The sequence below is a fragment of the Mesoplodon densirostris genome, chromosome 11 (assembly GCF_025265405.1).
Source record: "Mesoplodon densirostris isolate mMesDen1 chromosome 11, mMesDen1 primary haplotype, whole genome shotgun sequence".
Lineage (NCBI taxonomy): Eukaryota > Metazoa > Chordata > Mammalia > Artiodactyla > Ziphiidae > Mesoplodon > Mesoplodon densirostris.
Genome location: NC_082671.1, coordinates 64,315,394 through 64,322,435, shown reverse-complemented (window position 1 = coordinate 64,322,435; position 7,042 = coordinate 64,315,394).

Below are 7,042 nucleotides of genomic sequence, written 5' to 3'. Positions count from 1 at the left end.
GATCTCTCATCCCCACGGCAAAGTCCTGATTTCTTTATTTCTCTTTGATAAATGAGAAAACTGAGGCCCAGGCCTTGCTGCATTCACACGTTTAGTAAGAAAAGGATTCCAGATGCTGACCTGGCCTCTTGACTTTGGGTAGAGGTATAAATAGGGAAAAAACAAAATAAAATAAAGAAACCCCAAAAACCTCTAATGGCATTGAAAACAGTTACTGAAGATATTGAAATGTAAAATTTTTAAACTCTGTACTCTTCCTTGCAAAACCCCAGGCTTGCTGGTAGAATGAGCGCAGCCGAGTTTGCGCTGTGTTTTACCACTGTGTGGGCTGCCCAGCCCAGCAGTCAGGCCACCCTTGCTTATCTGCAGGTGCATCACCAGCCCTGGCTTCGTGGGGAGGGAGGGGCATCCAGGCTTTGCTTACCCAGGTGGGTCTCACCCTTGAATTTCTTTCCAGGGACTGGGTAAAACAAAACAAACCCCCAAACCTCAAATGAAATGGAATATAACAAATCAATGAAGATACTGCAGTCAGGGATGTTTGCGTCTGTAAAATATTTCCAGAAACCCAGGCAGTGCCTGATCCGAATGACTGGTGTGCTGCATGGCGGGGCACTAAGGATCTGTCTCTTCGCTAGAACCAGCCTGACAATCACTCAGAAGACACGCGAGAAAGACGCAAAGGTGAATGAACTCACATTAGCAAAACAGATTTGTGGCAATTATGTTGTGGCTGCTTCCATTTGGTAATCATCCTTTACAGCAGGAGTAATAGCCTAAGCAAAAAAAGAATGAGAAAAACAGAATTTGTGGCGGCATGAACTGCTGCAGCAACAGCATTCTGGGGTCCACTCAGCACACCCTGATGGGGACTTCTTTGTGCATCCTTAAAAGATTCCTTTCTTTTTTTTTTTTTTTTTTGGAGACGCTAGTATAGCTTATTAGAGGCACGTGAGAAAAAATTCACAACCTCTCTTTAGGGAGATAGGTAGTCATTTAAAAATGACTCCAAGCACGTACCCTACCAGAGGGAAGTGGCCACTGACTTGATGGCCCTGTGGGTCTGGATAAGTCATTTCAACTCCCCGAGTCCATTTCCTGGTCGAGGAAGTGGGAATAATAACGGAGTAGGCACATGCTTTACACTGTGGACAGTACCTAGCCTGGCACCGAGTCGGGGCTTCCTAAATGTGAGCTGGCTGTCTTTATGTGCAAACACAGCTGTTGTTATACTTTAGTATATACTCTCCCTGTTTGAACTATTGATGTGGGTCTGACTGTAATTTTTACAGAGAACCTATAGATTCTGGGCAAGCTGCAAGAACATGACATTATAGGGAAGTCAAATGACTTGACTGAGGTCGCAAAGCTAGTAAGAAGTGAGCTGGAATTAAAGGTAGACATTCTTTTTTCCTTCTTTTTTTGTTGTTTAAATCCCATCTCCCCCCTCCCAAAAGTGTCAATGAGTTCAGCCTCTTGGGGTTTTTTGGCCACGCGGCTTGCAGGATCTTATTTTCCCGACCAGGGATCGAACTCGGGCCCCCAGCAATGAAAGTGCCGAGTCCCAACCACTGGACCGCCAGGGAAGTCCCGAGTTCAGCTTTTTGAAATGCGACCTTTTCCACTCAAATTGTCAAATGAAAAAATTATTGTAAGGGCTTGTCTCCCCGTTCTCCCCTCCCCTCACTTCTCCTCTGTCAGGGGTCAGGATGATGCAGAAATTCTGGAGATGCCCACACATGTCCACACTCTGTGGCCAGGCAGGTCACGTCAAACATGTCTGGCCAGGTGAGGGTGCGTTTGAGTTTATACACTTAACCTCGCATTACTACCTCATAGAATGATCTCCTCTGTCCTCACTCTGCTAGTTTCATAACATTCTCACCCTTTCTCCGAGGGTCTCCAGGGAAAGTTAAGCCATTTGGGCTACTTAATAACTACAGGGAAAAGTGTGACACTCTCAGCTCAAAGGGGACAGAGGTTCATCTGTGGGCTTGTTAACCGCGTTTTGTCCCTGCCTGCCCTTCATCACTGGTTTTCCCAATTAAGCTGTGAAATAGATGAAAAATTCACATCTCCGGCATAGATTGTAGGGGGCTGAGCATGATGGATTCATTCAACCATGCATGTCATGTCACAAGCCAAGGGCTGTGACTGAGCCACGGCTCAATGAGATTCACCGGAGTTTCCCATTTAAAAGATGTTTTAAAGAGAGGAAGCAGAGGGGTGGCGTGAGAAGCACAGGAGGCTGGTGAGAAAGGGATGGAGAGCCAATGTGAGAAGCACCTGCCTGAGACCCACACAGGAGGTGGAGACCACAGGGTTCGTGATTCAGCAAATGCTGAATGTTGAGGGTCTGGTGTGGCACAGGGCCCCCAGAGTATAAAGACAGGTGACTGATGCACCTGGTCCTGGGGATTGCACTTGCTCAGTGCTTGCTATTCATCATCTCATTTAGAATTGCCAGGACCCAGAGGCCAGCACCACTGGTGGGGGAAGGGATGCACGTCTCCAAGGTCAACAGGAGAGATCGAGGGAGCCTGGGGCAGGGGTAAAGGTTGCCAAGACCCTGCGGGGAAACAGGAGGAATCTGCAGATGGTGCCTTCTCAGGGGGCCGAGAGCCCAGCTGGAGTTGGACCAAGAAATGCCAGGGTCTCCCTGACAGCCCGTGAGTGAGAGAGTGAAACCAGCTGGTTCTCAGTTGTCCTGGCAACACGGGGGTTCAGGTTCAGTGAATTATTATGAAAAAGTCACATGCAAATGAGGTAAATTGCCGTGAGGAGGAACCACGTAAGGTCTGTCCTTGAGGAAGTACTGGGGGGAGGGCGGGGACGTCTGGGAGGGATTTGTGCTGCAGACAAAGAACAAGACGGAGAAAGGAAGAACTCGGCACTGTGTAACAGCCACATACCAGGCCTGGGGGGCCCTGCAGTCCTGCTGTAACTCCCCTTAACTTTGTGGCTGTCGGATGAACAGTGCACATCAGGTTGTGGGACCCTGTGATACTCCATAGACCACAGGGTCGGGGTCAGCAACTCAGCAACTAGAATTCTCTCCTTCTCCCAGATGACAAAAAAAGAGGCTTAGGGGCTTCCCTGGTGGCGCAGTGGTTGAGAGTCCGCCTGCCGATGCAGGGGACACGGGTTCGTGCCCCGGTCCGGGAGGATCCCACATGCCGCGGAGCGGCTGGGCCCGTGAGCCATGGCCGCTGAGCCTGCGCGTCCGGAGCCTGTGCTCTGCAACGGGAGAGGCCACAGCAGTGAGAGGCCCGCGTACCGCAAAAAAAAAAAAAAAAAAAAAAAAAAAAAAAAAGAGAGGCTTAGAAAGATAGAGCGCCTTACCCAAGCTATCCGAGGTGGCAGCAGATTGGAACGCTAGGTCTCCCCGAGATAAGTTCAAAAGTGGGTTTCTAGAACAGTCAGCCACCTATTCCTGAAAACCCTGGGGGTTAGGCCATATCCTCTCCCACCAAAATCCTTCTCTAAAGACCAACCTGCTGTATTCAGACATTTAGGGAGCCGCTACCCACCTGGTCACTCCAAACGGAAACCCACCAGCGCGGCCTGCCTCTGTCCAGGGCTCTGATCCGCTCATTTTCTGCCTCAGACGAGGAACACAGACTTCAAGGAAAGCCTCTGACACTGTAGACCAAAGTCAACAGAGAATTAAGGGAATGGGCAAGAGCAAAAACAACAACAGAAAGCACCACAAAACCCTCTAATTAGGATCCTTAGAGAGACTGGAGAAGATGCTGTGTTCGTAAAACTAGAAGAGAAAACATTGAGAAAGGACTGTCCGAGCACAGGAGAATGTCTCCGGAAATTAAGAGAGCAAGAAATGAAGCAAAAAGGAGGCAGAAGAGGGAGAGGAGAAGGGAGGCGGGAGGAGAAGTTTGTTCCCAGCAGAGGAAGGCACTGTGAGCCAGGGTTTCTGCACGCTGCTACTAGGTCCTTAGCCACCTACTGGCCACGGGCGCCTCAGACCAGACCTGACCCAGTCCTGCAGCATCACCTCCCCGACCCTCCGAAAAGTGCCCAACCTGTCCTCTTCCACACGGGTCAAGGGACAAGTTGTCTCACTTTCCTCCGGCTAACCCCCACCTGGAAAGTGATTCTTTATCCCCCAGAACAGGTGATGGAAAAAGAAGGACATTGTATTCAAGTTCGTAGCCTGCCTTCCCTTCCAGCGGGGCAAGGGGTGGGGTGAACTGGGGCGCCAGTGTTTATTTTCCTACCTGATAGCCTGGGATTATGACCTAACTTCAAACCACCCAAGCAAGAACGCACTTCCATTGTTCTGTCTCAAGAAGCCAGCTTAGCGTGTGTAGCTCAGGGTCGACCCTGGGAAATATTAGTCATGGAAACTAAGACTCGATGAGGGACTGGGATGATTAAAAGCCTCCAACCCGGGCTTCCCTGGTGGCACAGTGGTTGAGAGTCCGCCTGCCGAGGCAGGGGACACGGGTTCGTGCCCTGGTCCGGGAAGATCCCACATGCCACGGAGTGGCTGGGCCAGTGAGCCATGGCCGCTGAGCCTGCGCGTCCGGAGCCTGTGCTCCACAATGGGAGAGGCCACAACAGTGAGAGGCCCACGTACCGCAAAAAAAAAGCCTCAGACCCAAGAAGCAGCCAGCTAGTCACTGCTTCCCAGGAGTGAGGCCCCTGACCTCCAATGTGTCAGGCCATCCTGCAGAAGTGCTCACAGTAGGACCAGCCTGGCCCAACCTGGCCCAGGTCACTTGTGTGAAGTTGCGGAGAGCCGGGCGGAAAGCGGAAATCCTACAACACAGGTAGCTGATGGGGAAACTGAGGCACAGAGAGGTTGCGTAGTGGACCTGAGGTCACATAGCAGCAGCAGCAGCGCCAGCATGTGTCTGGGGTGGACCAGGGCCAGACCCTGCCCTATGCTCTAGGGCCTCTCAAAACTTTTAAAAATATATGTTTGCAGATGGGGTTTAATCAAGACAGTATATTCTCAACCCACCTTCTTTGTTTGCATTGGCTCTTTCTTTCTTTTAATGTCTGGTTGAAGTTTGCATAATTGGGTCTTTAAGAAAAAAAAGACAGACTCCCCAAGGAAAACCACCAGTAAAAGACAGTGGAACTCACAAAGGTTGGCAGGGGATTGGGCAGAGATCTCCAAGCCAGACTTCCACTGTGCTTTCAAGAAAACTCTGGAGCTAGGTCCCAAGTGGCACTGAGGCCAGTGCAAGAGACAATCGTAAGCTGCAAAGAAGACCAGGGACCTCCCTCGCACGTGTCACCATAGCTAGGTGGAAATGTTGAAGATCCCTTCTCTGCGTGAATTTAACCCAATCAGATGAACAGCAGCAGGGCAAGGAATATTCCATTTACTGAAGGATTTTAAGCCACCGATTTTGGCTCTCCTTTTTTTTAAAAAAAATAATTAATTTATTTATTTTTGGCTGCGTTGGGTCTTTGTTGCTGCGTGCAGGCTTTCTCTAGTTGCGGTGAGTGGGAGCTAATCTTCATTGAGGTGCACAGGCTTCTCACTGTGGTGGCTTCTCTTGCTGCGGAGCACAGGCTCTAGGCACATGGGCTTCAGTAGTTGTGGCACATGAGCTCAGTAGTTGTGGCGCGCGGGCTTAGTTCCTCCGCTGCATGTGGGATCTTCCCGGACCAGGGCTCGAACCCGTGTCCCCTGCATTGGCAGGCAGATTCTTAACCACTGCGCCACTAGGGAAGCCCTTGACTCTCCTTTATAAGCCCTTCGGAGTATGATCGAGTTAACCCAGCCACTTCAGAGATGACACAGAGGTGGGAGGAAAATTCTGCAGAGTCACAAAGTCCAGTTAGAAGCCAAGACAGTAGTTGCCTGCAGGAGCTTCCAGAGCCTCCCAAGGCCTCGCTTCTTTGCGTCGTGGCTGCAGGTCAGATGGGGAAGTCTGGGTAAGGTTTGGTAAGAGTGGATGGTGGTATTCCAGCTGTCCCTGCTTCTGTAGAATAATAGCCAATGATCACCCACTGCTCACTTGCCAGACACCCCACTGCAGGAAGGCAGCCCTGGCATGGGAACAGTTTATAAAAAGTGTTGGTCTCATTTTTACTGGAAAACCTGAGCTGGCAGGAGACAGAACAAGTTGGTCACAGGTTCCCCTACTAATATTCAAGCAAGCTGGCCTTACTTGCTCGAAACCAGGGTCAGGTGGTAGAGAAGCAAGGGCCAAGTTTGGGAAAAACAGTGGAAATTTTTAGTGGTTTCTCATGGCTTGGGCCACGGGCCAACCGGATTCCTCTCCGAAGGTTCTAACATTCCCAGCCTAAAACTTCAGATGTCCTGTTTGTTTCAGAGAAAACAGGACACTTGGTTGTCAGCGAAATGGGTCATTTCAAAGTTAGCTTTCCTTTCTCCTGCTGTGTGACTCCAACGATATTAAACCTGTGAGTCGTGAGGACTGGGGCCACTCACCCTAAGTTTACATTCCAAATAGTTAGGACTAGCTGACGGATGCGTATTGAAGAAGTGAAACCTCATTGGCTGTTACCACATCAGGAGCAAACGGGCTGATAGGGCAGAGGAGTTAACACTGGCCGGTTGTTTGCTCCTCGTGGATTTTGCTCATGTGGGAAGGGAAGTGATAGTTTTGGAATCTGAAATTTGCCATTAAATAATGTCTTCTTCCCCCACCTGTGCACCTGCCAAGGCCTCACTCAACCTGTGTCCAGGTAATGCTTTTCCAACCCCTTCAGGCCAAACGAACCCTGCCCCTTGGTGCTCCCTTGTCTATTACAGCACCCATTCCAGCCAACTAGACTGAGGACTTCCCAAGGTCATCCCCTAGGACACCCTCATTTGGGTGTAGGCTAGACAAGCGGCCCCCTGCTTGAGCCACCCTCACCGCTAAGGCTCACCTTGACTGTGACCTGTGTTTCTCAGACCCAAGATAAGGCAGCTACTGCAGAAAAGGGGAAACCTATAAGAATGCAAAGCCGTTCATTGATATGAGGGGAGACTCTCCTGAGCTCCTAGGTTTCTGCTCACTGGAAAACGTCGACTTTCCCCTTTTGTTTTTCCCTAGAA